Source organism: Megalopta genalis, chromosome 14 (genome assembly GCF_051020955.1).
Source record: "Megalopta genalis isolate 19385.01 chromosome 14, iyMegGena1_principal, whole genome shotgun sequence".
Lineage (NCBI taxonomy): Eukaryota > Metazoa > Arthropoda > Insecta > Hymenoptera > Halictidae > Megalopta > Megalopta genalis.
The window spans coordinates 9,937,757-9,956,368 of record NC_135026.1 but is presented as its reverse complement, the minus strand read 5'-3'; the positions used below and the strand labels follow the sequence as shown (position 1 = coordinate 9,956,368).

Here is an 18,612-nt window from a genome sequence, read left to right as displayed (position 1 = left end):
TTGTGTTGGAATACTATTTTTAGGAATATAATCTTCATCGCCGGCTCCTCACGTTCCTGCCCCGCGAGTTTAATTGATTCCTCTCATAATTTGTACGAGCTGCTATCTCTCGGCGCAGAACGTGGACGTCGTTTTCTATCGGAAACAAGCATTAGACAAATTCGTCCGGTGTTTTCAGTTGCTCTTTTGGAGGACTGCGCTGATTGGCAACAGGCGAACGCGAGGCTTCGGCTTCACCGTTCTACGTCCTTTGCAAGAAATAGCAGTTCAATGGAAATTCCTGTACTTAACAATTTTAATGAATTGGAGTTCATTGGAAATTCCTGTACTTAACAATTTTAATGAATTGGAGTTCATTGGAAATTCCTGTACTTAACAATTTTAATGAATTGGAGTTCATTGGAAATTCCTTTTCTTAACAGTTTTAATAAACCACAGTTCCATGGAAATTCCTTCTCTTAGCCATTTTATTGAACCGGAGTTTAATAGAAATTCCTTTTGTTAACAATTTTAATAAAATGAAAATAATATGTAGCTACAGCTTTGAATTAATTAAATATTTGTTTTATTTTTTAGCTTCGTTATAAATCAACTATAATACAGATTTATATCGGAATTATATTACTAAAATTTAAATATAAATTCGTAATGAGATAAAAGGAAGTATTTTCGTAATTTAATTTATACATATATATATATATAAGCATACTCAGTTGCATTTTTGTTGACAAGATCCGCCGTTCGAGCGTCGAACGCCGCCAATTTAGCGCTCAAAAAGCCTCAATAAAACGAACGACCGTGTAAAATACTACAAACAGGTTTGTTTGTCCGCGAAATTGGCTAGAAAATCGGCGCGGCAGGACGCAAATTGCGCGTCCGCCGATGGCCGAGTGGGCGTCGTTCAATTAAACGGAGCTGACACGCGTTTAGATCGACGAAAGGGGTAATTGACGCGCGAGCGTACTCACGGCTGTGCTCTGACGCACCTCGTCGCATGTCACAGGCGTTGCTCGCGCCGCAAACCAAGCGAAAACGCGAAATTTCAAGGGCGTGTCGTCGCATCTCACGGCCGCATGCGCTATCATCGCATCGACGACGCTCGCTCTGTTGCCTATTGCGTAAATAACGATTTTTCTGTTCCTCTAGGTCGCGAGGATCGCGCGGATAGATCTTGTTACGGTGGCGTCGATCGCGATCGTAGCCGGCCAAAAGTCGATACATGCAAGTCTAATTAGTATTGGGTTGGCAACTAAGTAATTGCCGATTTGTTCGATGAAATACAAAATTTTTTTTTACTTGGAACGAAGTTTAATCTGTAATGTATTTTCCATTTTGTTCGACGACCTTTTGCCATCTCTCTGACAACTTGAAAATTCCACGCTCGTAGAAAGTCTGATTCTTTTCGGCCAAAAACTGAGTTAAGTGAGATTTTACAGCGTCATCATCGTTAAAAGTTTTACCACGAAGGGAGTTGTCCAGGGATCGAAATAAGTGGTGATCCGATGGCGCGAGATCAGGGCTATATGGTGGGTGTAACATCAATTCCCAACCAATATCCATGAATTTTTGCCGAGTGGACAAAGACGTGTGCGGCCTAGCATTGTCCTGCTGGAAAATGACACCTTTACGATTGACCGATTCTGGTCGCTTTTCCTTGACCGCTGCATTCAATTTGTCCAGTTGCTAACATTCATGGATAATAAAAAATAACATAATAATAATAATAATAATAATTTTATAATATAACATTTACGGATATCATAAAAATGGGTGTGAGAGACTTCTATAACTGAAATCGGCAATTATTTAGTTGCCAATCCAATATATTTGCAAAACCAATAGTTGTTGTCATAATTTGTAAAATAGTATTGCAGATATTTGTATTATATTATTGTGTTTTTATTTTGGTCGCTTTTCCTTGACCGCTGCATTCAATTTGTCCAGTTGCTAACATTCACGGATAATAAAAAATAACATAATAATAATAATAATAATAATAATTTTATAATATAACATTTAAGGATATCATAAAAATGGGAGTGAGAGACATCTATAACTGAAATCGGCAATTACTTAGTTGCCAACCCTCGGTTCTAAATTCTAAAAAAGGAATAATAATAATAAAAGGATAATTATTATGTTGCATAATCTGACGTATTGGACTTTTTCCTTTGCGAAAAATGTCAACTAGCATTAGTTTCCGAAATTTTCCCGGAGAAACTGTAAAACCTAACTCAGATCTAAATTGGGTTATAAGTTAAATATAAATAAATTGTATTTAATAAATGTATAATAAAATTTGAATTTGAATTTATATAAAATTATACAGGAACGTGAAATTTACGGTGTCGATTATTGTAACCTTGTTCCGAAAGTTTCAATAAACATGAGTGAAGAGAAAAGTAAACGTACCTACGGCTGAGATATTATTTTAAAAAATCGTTTTTTATAGGAATGTAGTCATAGGTTACGTAAAAAATAAATAAAAAAATCTAAGTAATATATTGAGTATTCATTTTGAAAAAAAGTTGTATGTAGACTTTTGGCAACAATATGCGTTTATTACTAAAATTATTGTAAACGTGAACAAATGGTCATGTATTTATATTATCTATTAGTATAGGAATTTTCACATTATTTATCAATGAAATGCAGCAAAGCAATTGCGATTTTTGTTGTGACACAAAGCAATTTTTAAACTCGTAAAAAGAAAATATCTCTCCAAGTAACACATTGAAGGTTACACCACATTCAAATGTCAAAAAACATATAACTTACTCGCCAAAAGTAATGTCAAGTCTTTTATTTCTCACATGGTCTGTTGTCTATTGTTATCAACGTGTGTTCAGAAACGCACATACTCAGGTTTTTGAATAAAATTAAGTGGAACTGGAATGTAGACAATTGGCAACAATATGCATTTAAGGGTTAAAGTAGGTGCTCATTTCGCAGATATAAAATACAGTCTGTTTTGGGACATTTGACCCGCTGGAATAGCGATCGGTACCACTGGCAAGCCATGATATATCAATCGCAGTGCAGTCAAGCACCCGTTATTCCAGTGCTCTGGTATCCGAGCAATCCATTATCCGAACGAAGCATGTTCGAAGCTGAATATTCCGTGTTCTGCGTCGACATTCTTGCGCGACCGTCGGTGTTCAACAGACTGTCAATTCACAGTGGTCTGGGACGAGACGATGGTTGGCCAAAAATGAATTTCTCAACGTTAATTCTCGGAAGAAATGTTTCTTTTCATGAATTCGGTGTCTCTTCGAAACTTCGATACTTCGTCGTTGCTCTCATCAGATAACTCTGTAACGAAATGTAACGTTGTAAAGTTAAAATTTTGAGATTAAAGTTTCAAACATTTGGTTTAATTGCACGTTTTCGAACATTAAAGAGTTTTAGAAGAGTTTTAAAAAAACTGTCGAGAGTTGTAAGCATCGAACCTTTTTCTATACGAAAGCTTAAACAATTGTTAAGAAAAACTGCAACCTTCGCGTCTAGAATCAAGCTTAAAATAATTTTAGCCACACAAAGTGGGTTCCCGGACCACTCTGTGCGTCCTCGGGTGACGGGTCAGCCTGGACCCGGCGTCCCGCGTCAACACCGTCGAAGAAAGAAGAAATAACAAATATCCTCAAATTTATAACGATTCGAACTTTGGGAAGAGTTTTAGAAAAACTGTCGAGAGTTGTAAGCATCGAACCTTTTTCTATACAAAAGCTTAAACAATTGCTAAGAAGAAAAGGTCAAGTTTAGGTGCAACCTCCTGCAACCTTCGCGTGCAGAATAATCTTAACAAATAAATGCGAACAGTATTTTGTCGCCTGTCTAAGCAGTCGAAACGACCTTAACACGTTCCCTGCCAGACCGTTTTTTGAAGACTCTCCGTTCAAGCCGCGTGGGGCGTATGCGCCCCACGCATTACATTTGTATTATTTTGTTTCTGGCGTATGCTTTACAATAATTAAAATAGTGCAAAAATCATAATTATCAAGGAAAGGTTGTATAGTTTAACATGCATAACACAGCAAACCAATAAATTTATTTTTCTAGGAATTACTTTAACAAATACCTGGCTGATCATTATTATTCCAAGCGAGTTGCATCCCCACATATAATTTTTTTATCATGCCTATATTAGTTTAAAATATAACATTTTAGTTAAATTCAAGTTTGTATGCGATTACAAAGGGATGTTACGATGAACTTTGTTAAAACATGGCAAACATAAGTGTGGTTTATCCACACAACTATCGCAGAATGTTACAACTTTTACAGTACTATAGAACTATAAATCAATCCCAGCTTCAGTGAAGCAGTAAGTATTGTGTCAACGACACGCGAATAAATGACTGATCGGAATAAGAGAAATGCAGTTAAAACAAGTTACAGTAAAGAAAAATTGCCCATCACGCCGCGTGGGGCGTATACGCCCCACGATTAAATGAGGGCATCAGCAATAGTATTAAGATGTCCATAATTGACTGCATAATGAATTTTTAAAAAATTCTTCATTTTACAATGATAATACCAAATGGCTTGAACGGAAAGTTCAGCGTGGGGCGTATACGCCCCACGCGGCAGGGAACGTGTTAAGATAATTTTGGCCACACAAAGTGGGTCCCCAGACCATTCTGCGCGTCCTCGGGTGACGGGCCAGCCCGGACCCGGCGTCCCGCGTCAACACCGTCGAAGAAAGTGTCGGCAGGCGTTTACGGCCGGTTAGATAACGTTTGCGACGGAATCGTAATTGCGTAGCAGGACTCGCGTGCCGCACCCACGCGGACCGAGGAACGCGAACACGAAATTCTTGACGATTTCATAACGGAGACCGTTACGCGTGGACGTCGATAATTGCGAAACGCAAGGAAAACGGACAAACGAGCGGCCGACAATTTCGCGTCGTCGTTCCTCATTCACTCGCCGCTGAATGAACTTTCTCCTTTTGTCACGTGTATCGGCCGTGTTCAGGCATTTCCATTTCGATCGTCCGGAATTCTCCTAGTTCTCGGCTATCGCGGCCAAATTTATCGCCCGCTTCGGCAACCACCGGGCCACCTGTGTGATTCATGGGCTTTTCCGCCGAGATCCTTCATCCTCCGGTTTAGAGAGATCGTGTTCATGGATCCGGGATTTTTCGATCCTGCGATCGCGGACCCCGTCGCTCGACGATTGCGCACTGCCGAGACACCAGCTGGCCTTCGCTGGATCGTTGAATAGTTAATTGGAGACAGGCGACCCGTTGCCTCCGCTAATAACGCTATCTGACACCGACTCGAATAATTCACTAGGCAATACCCTGGGGAAAAGCTCCGCGCAGATTCCGCGGCCACGAAATCTTCGTTTCGTCCTCCTCCGTTTAGGAACTGTTTTCTGGTGTTATTCGATATAGGTATAGATGTCTTCACTTCTGTATCCCCGAATTATTAAAGAACGCGAAATAAAAGTACAAGTGACTTTGACTGTGATAATAACTATAATAATAATAACTTAAAGTCTTAATAATTATTATATTATATTATATATGTAATATATGGTGTAGAAGTCAAAATTATTATTAAGACTTTAAGTTATTATTATTATAGTTATTATCACACAGTCAAAGTCAATTGTACTTTTATATAATAATATTATTATTATATTATTATATTATATTATATGTGTAATATATGGTGTAGAAGTCAAAATTATTATTAAGACTTTAAGTTATTATTATTATAGTTATTATCACAGTCAAAGTCAATTGTACTTTTATATAATAATATTATTATTATATTATTATATTATATTATATATGTAATATATGGTGTAGAAGTCAAAATTATTATTAAGACTTTAAGTTATTATTATTATAGTTATTATCACAGTCAAAGTCAATTGTACTTTTATATAATAATATTATTATTATATTATTATATTATATTATATATGTAATATATGGTGTAGAAGTCAAAATTATTATTAAGACTTTAAGTTATTATTATTATAGTTATTATATCAGTCAATATTATATTATAATATAATATAATAATATTATTATTATATTATATTATACACATTGAAGGGAAAAAATCCTTTACGGTATATTAAAGTAGAGTACATATATATAATATAAATGTCAAAGTACAAAAGACTTTCGATTTAATACAAAATGTTACTTATATAATTAAAAAAAAATATATATATATAAAAATCAGCAAAATAACTATTGTAGCACCGATTACAACATATAAAAAAATATACATAAATATACAAATTCGGTATTTTATATATATATAATAATATGTATAATAAATATATAATAATATATATAATAAAATAATAATTATGGCAGCCACCACGGCTAGATCCATTCAAATCTTTAGCATTAATTTTCATTTGTATATTAGTTTCAATAACAATGATTTTATAATTACTCGTAACTGTAACAAAATTAAAATTTAAATGGAATATTTGTAACTCTGGGTCCAAATGGACCCGAAGTTAATATTTTGGATCTCGAAGTTCCAAGAAGTTGCGACTAAAACAGGAAAACAAAGTTCAAATATAAAAAAGTCGAGAAATTGAATTTTGGCCACGAAGTACCGCTTTTCGGACCACCACGTGCGTCGCCTCGAATTTTCGATCATTTTCACCAGACGCGGATCGCCGTCTCTCGATCTCCGTTTTCTATCCGAAAGAAATTCCCGGTCGCTCGCGGGACCGTAATCTGTACACTGTTACAGAGTTTTACGACGTCGCTATTTGCGTTGGCACACGATATCGTTACGATGCTATTATAGAAAGTCGGCGGATTCGACGGTTGGCCGTGCTCGCGGCTTTCGCGGTTCGATTCGCGGCGGATCAAACAGAAACAAATCGAATCGGGCGTAAACGCGTGCCCAGCCGGCCGGCGGTACGCGCTCGTCGAGAGCACGCACTTGAAAACGAGCAACAACGTGGCAACATGTATAAAAAGACGAGGAAAAACCATGGAGATTCGTACGCGATCTAAGCTTCGTCGATCCGCAACGGGGAATGCGAGATCTGGCAAACAAATTTCGTAATAACCTTTTCCGACTTGTTTGTCGAGTCTGCGTTCGCACTTGGTACTCTTGAACCAATCTGCTTGCATTTATCCATTCATTTATTTGCATCGATTACGCGCGATTTCTGCGCATAATTTAGACCGCCGGTCTTGGGAAATAGGGTTCGGATCAGAAATAACGTAAATTCTGATCTTATAAATATAAATAAATATATATATTTATTATATATTATTATTATATATTATTATATATTATTATATATTATTATTATATATTATTATATATTATTATATATTATTATTATATATTATTATATATTATATTATATATATTTATTATATAAATATATAATATATAATATAATATAAAATTCTGATCTGATCTTATAGACGGTTTCCTTTGTTAGCGATGGACTTTAGAGCGGTAAAATCATCCCTGAAAATTCAGCACAGTTTTTCCAAACGATTTAAGAACATTTGGAGATCATTTCAACAGGGTGATAAAGTTACGGGTACTTATCCACGAATCGTGCAAAAATAACGTAAACAAATGTACTTCGAATTTTGATTTTATCGAATCGTTTAGAGTGAGCAGAGAATTTTTTTACAATTTCACTTCCGGCAATTGTCATCTTAGCTTTAGAATTATAACATCGCTGGATAGCTGAGATTCTGCCCATTAAAATGAGTCCAAACACGATAGAAATTGGACCACGTTTCATCGAAGGGCTTATCATTATATCGAGCAAGTCGCATAATTTTCATAACCGCTGGAACTTTTAAATTACGCTTCTTATTAAAAATTGTGAAATACATGGTTTCAAAGGAGAGAAGAGGTTTTCGTATGTAAATGAGGCTTCGGAGTTCGCAAGTTATTTCGGATGTGCGTATTACGCGATTCACCCGGTATAAGGTTTTTGATAAAAAGTAATCCGTTTTCCGTCGTGTTCGGACTCGTTTTAATCGGAAAAACCTCGGCTATCCGTTGATGCTATAATGATCAAAATGGGACGAAAATTACTGAAAAATTATTATTGTTACACCATTTGCGACTCATTAAAATTGCACACAATGAAAATTGGGTAATTTCCCATACAAATCTACTGAACAAACAGATAAATAAATATTCTCCATTACGTTCCGAAATTCTAAAGGCTCCACGAATAATAGAAGACGACACGCAACGTGTTGTTATTCGGTCCCGTGGTCTCGAAACTTGTTTCAGCATCGAACGACGAGCATGAACGCTAATGGAGCAACACTCTCGGCGTCAATGTAGTCAAATTAAAACTCGTTTCGCAGGCAAAACGTCGGAGAGAGGACCGTGGGGTTGTTCTTGCGTCGATTTGCTTTGTATCATTGCGAATGACTCGTTGTAGCCGCGCCAGGAACCTTACGATAACCTCACCTACGGAATCTAGTCCTGAACACGGCGCAACCAGTTTGTCGGTTAATTAATGCTGCGAAACTGGTAGTCCCGCGCTTTCGAGTTGTACCACCGCGCGTTTATCCCGTCGGTCGCGTATAGACCGCGATAGTTATTGCTGTACGTTGGGTCCAGTAGCCCGCGACCGGTGCCAATGCTCCTGCGATTCCGGAAAATCGAATGCGCAGTTTCCCTTTTTCATCCGGTCGGTCGGACGTTGATCGAATTATTCCACGGAACTTGCAAATGATCTTATCGGTCACGGTTCAGAAAACAAGTGAAAATTCCCTCAATCGGCAGCTCAGATGCTTCGTCGTTTTAGAAACTGGACTATCGTTTTGCTTCGTAGATAACAGTCGGTAGTGTAATTACTTACACAGATGGGAAAGCCTCGGTTTAATGGCCCGGGGAGAAATGAAAATAATAACGTGACAATTATTTATTGTATTATTATTTTGTGATTCTACCATTTTACGGTATCAGTGTATCACTACTTTATAATTTCGTAATTTTATTATTCAATTATTTAATTATTTCACTGTTTCATTATTTCACTATTTCACTATTTCACTATTTCACTATTTCACTGTTTCACTATTTCATTATTTTACTACTTCATTATTCCAATATTTCACTATTTTATCAATGTACTATATATATATAGTGGTAATACAGTAAATTAATTAATATAGTAAATTATTTAGCATATTATTACTTTACTAATTTACTGTATTACCACTTTACTATTTTACAACAATACTATTACACCATGTACTATTTTACCAACCTATCATTTAACCGATTTACTATTTCCTCAATTTACTGTTTAACCTTATTATTTTCTCAATTTATTTCATTTTTACCAATTTGTGAAATAATAAATTAATAGAACAGTAAATTGGTAAAAAATATATATAAATTGATAAAATAGTAATTTCCTAAAGTAGTAGATTGATAAAATAGTAAATTGATAAAAAGCAAATAAATTGATAAAATAGTAAATAGGTAAATAATCATTTGATAAAATATTAAATTGATAAAATAGTAAATTGGTAAAATAGTAAGTTGATAAAACAGTAAAACAGAGAAATAGTAAAATATTGAAATAGCGAAAAAATGAAACAGTAAAGTAGTGAAATAGTGAAACATTGAAACAGTGAAATAGTGAACAAAAAAATTTAACATGTTTTCTTTCGATAAATATAAGTTAAATTATGCCCGGAAACAAAGAAAAGGGACAGAAATCAGTCCCACCACAGTAACTGGCTCCACTACCCTAAATATTAAATTCCTCACTATTTCTGGTTTGAAAGCATTATTCTCAGGAAAGCTCTTTTTACCGGTCTCGTCTACGGATAATTGGGGCTCTCGCAAAGCGGAAAAACGTGTAAAAATTCGCGTATCCTTGATATCCGTGACAAACTGGGAAACGGGCGGCGGTGGTCCCTCGCAGCGTTTCAAACTGGTCGGAAGTAATTATTGTCAAATTAATGTTGGCAATGGCTCGTCTTGGCGCGCATTCAGCCGGCATGGCAGTCGGGCAAAAGTGCACTCGCTATTGTTTCGGCTCGTACGGTAGACAGACGGCATGGCACCTAACCCGGCCAGACATACAGGGTGTCCGAAAACTCCCGTTATATCAAAACTCCCGTAAACCGTAACAAGATTATTACTTAGGTGAAATCACGTTTTCCTCGGCGAAAATGTTCATTGTAAATTTGTATACAGGATGTCCCAAAGATATTGTTTAGTCTAATGAATCTAATGACTCACTAAGTCATCTTTAGTCTCATCGAGTCTAATGATTCAATGAGAGCACCACAATGTTCTACAACAGTTACGCTTTCAACCGTTTTTTTTTAAATATAAACAAATTTGATAATGTACAAATTATTTTGGAATGTGATATAACAATTTTTACTGATGCATCAGAGTGCAAAGTATTAATATACAGTATGTCCCACAAGGCCTCAAACAGTTTGGAAGTAGCGATTCCTGAGGCGATTTGAAGGAACTTTTTCCTTAGCGAAAATTTTCTACGCGGCTTCGTTGACGAGTTATTAGCGAAAAACGCGGGCCAATCAGAGAGCAAGTACGGCTGGTGCCACGCCCCTCACGGCCGATACAGCGTCGCGCCGAATCGCGTCAGCCGTCTTACGGCAGTGTCAATGACCGCGAGGGCGTGGCGTCTGAAGTACTCGCTCTCTGATTGGCCTGCGTTTTCCGTTGATAACTCGTTAACGAAGCCGCAAAGAAGATTTTCGCTAAGGAAAAAGTGATTTGAAATCGCCTCAGGAATCACCTCGGGGATCGTCACTTTCCGAGTACAACGGGAATTCTTGGACACCCTGTACACGTTCAACGGGCTCCCTTGCCCTTTGCAGACCTTTCTCTCTCTCTCACTCCAGCTTCTCTCCACCCTTTGTGTTCTTCAATATTCCGCGGCGCCAGTTCTCTTGAATAATAACTGCATTTTTCACGGTTACCGTCTTCAGTCTCTTTTATCTCGGCCACTCCAGACCGCGTTCCACGTTTTCCTTATGATTCTCGCGACCGGCACGTTGTCACGCTTCTTCCGCGACTTTAGCCGACTTCCTGGTCTGGCTGCGAAAAACTGGAATCTCCCTCTCGCGATTTTTCACCAGAAAATTTCGTTCCTCGCGCGTTTCCACAAAGAGTCTTGTCGGACAATTCTCTTTTGACTTTCCGACACCGAGATCTCCGATTATCAAATCGATCCTTTCGACTTACTCCGTCTCGTATTAATATAACACGAATAATTAAAAATAATTGTATTTTAAGCGAAGTCTCAAATTTATGTAAAAAAATATTTTCTCGTAATTTAGGTCCAGCTTTTTTCCAAGAAATTATCGTTCTGTACCGGGTGTAACGGAAAACGTAATTTTTGGTGAGCGGTACTTTAAAATTGACAGGTTTGTTGCATTTGTTGTTAAGGATTTATTATTTGAGAATGAAGACAATTTTTAACATTGATTATTTATGCTTTTTACAGTTGCACGGCGGATTATTATGTGAAATAAAAATTCGCGTTAATTGGAAGAAACGTAAGGCAGACAACATTGTCTTTCCTTTTTTAATAATTTTAATAAATTGTACAGAATATAAGAATATTAGCCATTTTTATCGATCATGTATAAAACGTATAAAAAGTATGAAAAATATTGAGGAATCAAAAATAAAAAAAGTATTTAAAAGTAAACACTTGAATACTTACAATTTTTTTTGAAGTATTATAGGTATTTTTGCGAGATACTTAGATTTAAAGTATTATAATAAAAATCCTGTACGGGTCGATAACGAATCAGGTAGAAGCGGGAGCGGTAGCCACCTGCTGGCATGGTTCTTATCTCGACAACGGTTAGGAGTATGAAAAAAATGTTATAGAACAAACTCTTAGAGAACCACATTATCTTTCAATTTTATTGGAACAAAATTTTGATAAAACGTACCCGTTTAGAGAAATTCGTTGAAAACTCCAAGAGATCGCAAAAACTCGAAACTTCGAATCTTCGTCGACCGCCGTTTCCATTATCCGATTGAGGATAATGAAAATCCCTTTTGTAGGGATTATCTTTCCATCAAATGGAACCAGTCTGAGAGATAACACCTGAAAGGATTTCGGACAAATTTTATTCACCGTGCACAAATGAAATTCGAGACAGCAAAATCGTAAGAGAAATGTCGGAGTTGCGTCACGCAACGTGCAAGAAGAATTTCCTGGCATGAATGAGCAGGAGGAAATTTCGAAGCACCGATAATTCCGTCGGAATCGCGAAGCAGCTCGTAAATCGGAATCCGGAGCGAGGTCATCGGCACCGAGCGTTATCGAACAGAATACATTCGTAACACGCCGGACGGACTGCGATCGCGCGTCGATCGTTGTTACGTTTTATTGCGAGAGGTGTATAATTCGACGCAGCCTGGTATCGCCGTGATTTCGGATTTCGTAACGAGTCGTCTTGCTTTCTGATTACGCGGCCTGATAACATATTTCGTGTGCCACCAATGATCGCGCGCTAATTCGCGATAGGAAAACGCTCGTTACGTTCTCGCCCTACGCGAACGTGACCCTCGGATCTGTCTTCTGGATTTCGTTTCTCGCTGCGAACGAAATTAGGGTAATTAACAACGTTACATCGCATCGTTCTTGCTGTTCTAATTTTTGTTTTTTCGCATGCTCGACCGAAAACTGCCGATTATTAGGTCGAGTCATAAATAACTTCTGTTTTTGTATTAGACGTATATTTTATTTTTATTTATTTATTTATTTTATTTTATTTATATCGACCTCTTATTTATTTGGTGAAAGCAAAAACTTGTTTGTCCCGGTGTTTCCTAGCGGGTGGATACGAACAATAGATTCTACCTAACCGCATCGGAAGTTATTTATGACTCGACCGCCGTCGCGTGTGTACATTGCCGTACACGGAATTTTGCTGTTATTCGGATACGATGCACAGAGGAGCGTTTAATTTGGTCTACAAAACAGTGGACAAAAGATGATCGAAAAAGCAGCGTGTACACAGAGTGTCCTAAAATTATATTATTTCCGGGAAACAAGGGGTTCCCGAGGTCATTCGAAGAAACTTTTTCCTTTGTGAAAATGTTGTCCATAGCTTCGTTAACGAGTTATTAGCGAAAAACGCGGGCCAATCAGAGAGCGAGTGCGGCTGGCGCCACGTCCACGCGGCCAATGCAGTGTCGCCCTCACTGGCACGCGTAGCGCGCCAGCCGTACTCGCTCTCTGATTGGCCCGCGTTTTTCGCTAATAATTCGTTAACGAAGCCATGGACAACATTTTCGCAAAGAAAGAAGTTTCATCAAATGACCTCAGGATCCCCTCATTTCCCGGAAGTAACATAATTTTGGGGCACACTGTAGAATGAAATAAGATTCAAATATTGGGTTGGCAACTAAGTAATTGCCGATTTCAGTTATAGGTGTCTCTCACTCCCATTTTTATGATATCCGTAAATGTTATATTATAAAATTATTATTATTATTATTATGTTATTTTTTATTATCCGTGAATGTTAGCAACTGGACAAATTGAATGCAGCGGTCAAGGAAAAGCGACCAAAATAAAAACACAATAATATAATACAAATATCTGCAATACTATTTTACAAATTATGACAACAACTATTGGTTTTGCAAATATATTGGATTGGCAACTAAATAATTGCCGATTTCAGTTATAGATGTCTCTCACTCCCATTTTTATGATATCCGTAAATGTTATATTATAAAATTATTATTATTATTATTATGTTATTTTTTATTATCCGCGAATGTTAGCAACTGGACAAATTGAATGCAGCGGTCAAGGAAAAGCGACCAGAATTGGTCAATCGTAAAGGTGTCATTTTCCAGCAGGACAATGCTAGGCCGCACACGCCTTTGTCCACTCGGCAAAAATTGATGGATATTGGTTGGGAATTGATGTTACACCCACCATATAGCCCTGATCTCGCGCCATCGGATCACCACTTATTTCGACCCCTGGACAACTCCCTTCGTGGTAAAACTTTTAATGACGATGACGCTGTAAAATCTCACTTAACTCAGTTTTTGGCCGAAAAGGATCAGACTTTCTACGAGCGTGGAATTTTCAAGTTGTCAGAGAGATGGCAAAAGGTCGTCGAACAAAATGGAAAATACATTACAGATTAAACTTCGTTCAAAAAAAATTTTGTATTTCATCGAACAAATCGGCAATTACTTAGTTGCCAACCCAATAGAATAGATAAAATAGAAAGGTGGTTCTCATCGACGCACAAGTCCGCAGTTATTTTAATGTCACAGCATCGCGATCGCAGTTTATCAACAACTGGAAGCAATAACGAGGAGGACAGATAGGCTCGGATCAAAGGGCTGATTGTTCTCGAGTCTGTGGACAGTGGATGAACTCGGTTCGAGATACGGCGATCCGAGTTTCCCCGACCCGATGAAAGATAATGGAGTCATTACAGTGGGATTAGGCCAAAGTTTCGAAGGCGGCGGTCCCTCCCCTTCCGGCACACGACGGTAGTTCACGCGGTTATCGTCCCGTAATCGAACGGCCAGCATCTCGGGTACGAAAGCAGCGGAAAAGCGAACGGCGCCGGGGTTGTGGGAATGATTTATTATTCCGAGCATCGCCGGGACCGAGACGCGATCCTAGGACAGTCCACGTCGCGTGACGCCGCGCCGCGTGCTTTCTACGAACGGACGCGTTTCAAAATCACGGAGCAACGAGCGTCGCATTATCTCTGCCTTCGCGCGAAACAATCTTGGATCTACACTCTGCCGGATCGAGAGGAGATCGACGGAGAGTTTTGTGAGAACGTCCACCGGCTCGACGATTTTTAGGTTCGACCGTTTTTAGGAGGGTGTTTGTGACAGGAATTATCACTACAGGGTATCCCAAAAGTTGCTCAAAATCGGGAAGTAAGGGGTTAAAAACTCCTTTCCAGATGATTTATGCGTGAGATTGACAAGGGTTACTTTAAGGTGCTGTAACTTAGTGAATCAAAATCGCAGCCACGTTCTTCTTTTTTTTTTTAGATCAAAGGGGAAGGAACAATTTTCATTTGACTGCGAGTAGTATCTCCGAACAAAAATTGACCAAGTCCGTGCATTTCGTCGAATTTTGCAATTTCTATTACGATAAACATGGTGTCACATTTAAAGGGATGAAGCGGTGAGAGTGCATCGAACTTAAAATCGAGGAACATTATCTTGAAATAGAGGCCTCAAGCTTTAATTTGAAAAGAAGATCATTATCCTACGATGATTTTTCGCGGAGTTATTGTCAGTCGAAGTTGGTCAATTTTTATCCAAATCTCCTCTGTCTGATTGGTCCACCTTTTTCGCTGATAACTCGTCAATTAAGTCGCAATTAATATTTTCACAAATTGAAAAAGATACATGAAATCACCTCGCAATCATGTTTTGTTCCGGCTGCATCTAATTGGATCGCAGTCATTCTTTCTCTGCAGGGTGTTCATTTGATTTTGAGCACACGTAATATCTCTGTTATGACTGATGTTAGAAAAAATGTGTAGGTAAAGAATTGTATGATTTTATAGGACGGATATGAAGGTAGAACAACATTTTTTCAAGGTCATTGTCGATTTCTTAAACAATGCATTTTCGTGGATGCAATATTGTAGCTCGCAAAAAAAAGAAACGAATTCATCCATGTATAATATCATGACTGTTAGGTGACTTCGAATGCTATTAAAATATCGACAGCGAACTTCGAAAATTCGATTTAAAATTTCCTTTACATTCGTCCCATGAAATCATGCAATTTTTCACGTACATATTTGCTTCCAATATCAGGCGTAACACAGGCACGACGTGTGCTCGATATAAAACGAACACCCTGTACAAACAAACAGTGCAGCGTAATAGATTTTCCGGAGAGAGATTTTGGAGAAGTTCCAAAACAAACGAAACTACTCTCCGTACGTAACAAAACAAATCGAATCACTGTGTAACGTTCAGTGCATTATGTACCTGGAAGTCGGTGGCGACGAACGACATTCACTGACCATCAGGAAGCATCGTCAAGCGCAGTCGTAATCGCAGGAAGCAAATTCGATCGAACGAATAATTCCTGAAGCACGACCAGCTGTTTCGCTATCGCATCGGAGAAAGAGAGAGTCGCGGTGACGAAAGAGAAAGAAGAGACAGAGAGTGAGGGGGTGGGGAAGAGAGAGAGAGAGAGAGAGATAGAGAGAGAGAGAGAGAGAGAGAATCGTTCGGCATTGTTCGGTGTGAACAGTGTCTGGCTTGAGGAAGAAGCGATCCCGAGGCAGAATGCATTGCGACGTCGTTTGACTTTCTCGCAGTGCGTCTCGTGCACATTGTAATACTTCGTTTCGGCAGGAGAAAGACCGTGCACGGTGCATTTAAGACGCAAGAAGCGTTTAATACGGAATCAGCTCGGCATGAAAAATGTCACCCGCCGGAACGACGATTTCGCAAGCGTGCACCGATGCACGCCGTGTATGCGTTTGCATCTGCTTCGTCTCCGAAAGTATACAAATATATTCAGGATATCCGGAAATTCCCGTTACACCCGAAAAGAAGTGGCGAGGTGATGCCCGAGGTGATTTGAAAGAATTTTTTCCTTTGCGAAAATGTTGTCCGTGGCTTCGTTAACGAGTTATTAGCGGAAAACACAGGCCAATCAGAGAGTTAGTACGGCTGGCGCCACGCTCTCGCGGCCAATACCGTGTCGCGCTCGCTGGCGCGCGGACCGCGCCGAGGCGGGGCGCCAGCCGTGCTCACGCTCTAATTGGTCCGCGTTTTTCGTTTATAACTCGTTAACTAAGCCGCGGAGAACATTTTTGCTAAGGAAAAAGTTTCTTGAAATCGCCTTAGGAATTACTATCGGCTATCGATAATATTGATTTTATACATAATCTAATAAATATGAATATTTATTCCAAAACGAAATAAAATTTGATTCTTCTATTATCAAAAACTAGAGACGAAAGCAAATGACTACATAGAAGAAACAAAACTTCACACGTGAATTCACACGACATACAATTTTCAATAAAATCCAACTAAAACGAATAAATTAAAAATGATCTCGTTGCAATTAGCACGTTTCGGTCTATCCTCGTCTTTTTCTATTTGTCTTAACGATGTCGACGTTGTCTTAATGATATTATTGATAGTACTACGGATACTTATCGATAATATTTTGAAGTTATTTCTATTATGATGAGTATCTATTAAAATTGTTACTTATGTATGTCAAAATATTGTGCGTGAAATTGATATAGAGATTCGAGTAAATGTTTTAATTTTTAATAAAATGCTGGAATATTGCTATCAGTAATATCGTCGATAGTCACGTGTCCGATACAAATCCCTAACACTCGGTTTCCATGCTCTTGATATTTCGATCGGCTCCAATCGATCCGGCATGGAAATAACGTCGTCTAAATTAAACGGTTTCGCATAGTTTGCTTTTAGCCCTACCTAATCCGGTTTGATACGTTGCATCGATCGGGTTTGACCCGGTTTGACCCAGTTTCGGCGCGGTTTACCGCGCAAAGTGCTCGACGGTCCTTTCTAGGACGGAATATCTGACGCGTGAACGAATTTATTTTCCTAGCCGGGAACGGCCAGTCCGCCGCTTTTCCTATTAAACAAACCATTTTCCATCGAGATAATGGCCTGGCCATGTTTAATCACTGTTATCAGTGCCCGCTGCTGCTGCTGGGCGTTATTTTTCTAGCCGGCTAATTATTGGACCGACGATCTTTATGCAAAGTGAAATTTCTTTGACACGGGCAATTTATTATCCGAGAGACCGGAGACAAGTGGAAGTGTCGTTTCTTCGTTAATTATTCTGAAACGTTCACGCCGAGGGAGCCCCAGCGGCGAATTTCATTCTTTCTCTTTTGTTGCCACGATTATTTTCCCGATTATTGACAGAATTTGCGCGGCAAATAATTACAAATCGCGTCGCACTGAAAATAATTATTTTTCCACAATATAACATGTATGTATGAGTACGATTAGGATCGTTTCTAATTTCATTTATTCATTTTGTTCAACGTGCTTTTTAACACTTCGTCCACCGGCAGCCAAAATCGAAGACCAACATGTTTTTAAAAGATTGTTTAAAAATTATGATAATTTCAGGCATGACCCAGTAAATTATGCAGATTAATGGAAATTCTTTAAAAGGAAATTATCAAGCTATTCTTAGACAAAATTCGTTCATTGAAATCTTTATACTCGCCGTTCAAATTGACCCAAACCAAGACGCTCGAATGTTAATTAAGATTAACTATTATCTAGACTAACTATTTTTTTTACACAACTTTCGAATAACAATTGCATACCACGTCTCGCTATCGTCGAAGTCGCATTAAATACTGATGATTCATGTGCGATGAAAGGTAGACGACAGACTGGATCAGGCGGCGCTCTAACGTAAACAAAACAAACGACTCCCGAGCATCGAGTTCTAGAGTCTTAGAGGACAAACAGACCCGTCTGTTGCACAGTGTGTACATACATACGTAGGCTGGAAAGTTTCCAGTGTCCGCAATTATTTTAACATTTTTACAAGGATTAATTATCGAATTTCGGAAACAATTAGCAGTCCATCTTACAAGTT

The 18,612-nt window shown here is 38.4% G+C and overlaps 1 protein-coding gene and 1 long non-coding RNA gene across 2 annotated transcripts in view; one reads left to right on the top strand and one right to left on the bottom strand.

The window, feature by feature from the left end:
- Window positions 1–18,612, top strand: part of LOC117225758 (uncharacterized) — a 109,427-nt gene that overhangs the window by 17,234 nt on the left and 73,581 nt on the right. The window lies entirely within an intron of this gene.
- On the bottom strand, window positions 2,498–18,391 carry LOC117225761 (uncharacterized). The gene is made up of 3 exons (XR_004491602.2): window positions 18,335–18,391; window positions 11,930–12,087; window positions 2,498–3,312 (listed from the first exon to the last, which is right to left on the bottom strand). It is a non-coding gene; the product is annotated as an uncharacterized LOC117225761 (long non-coding RNA).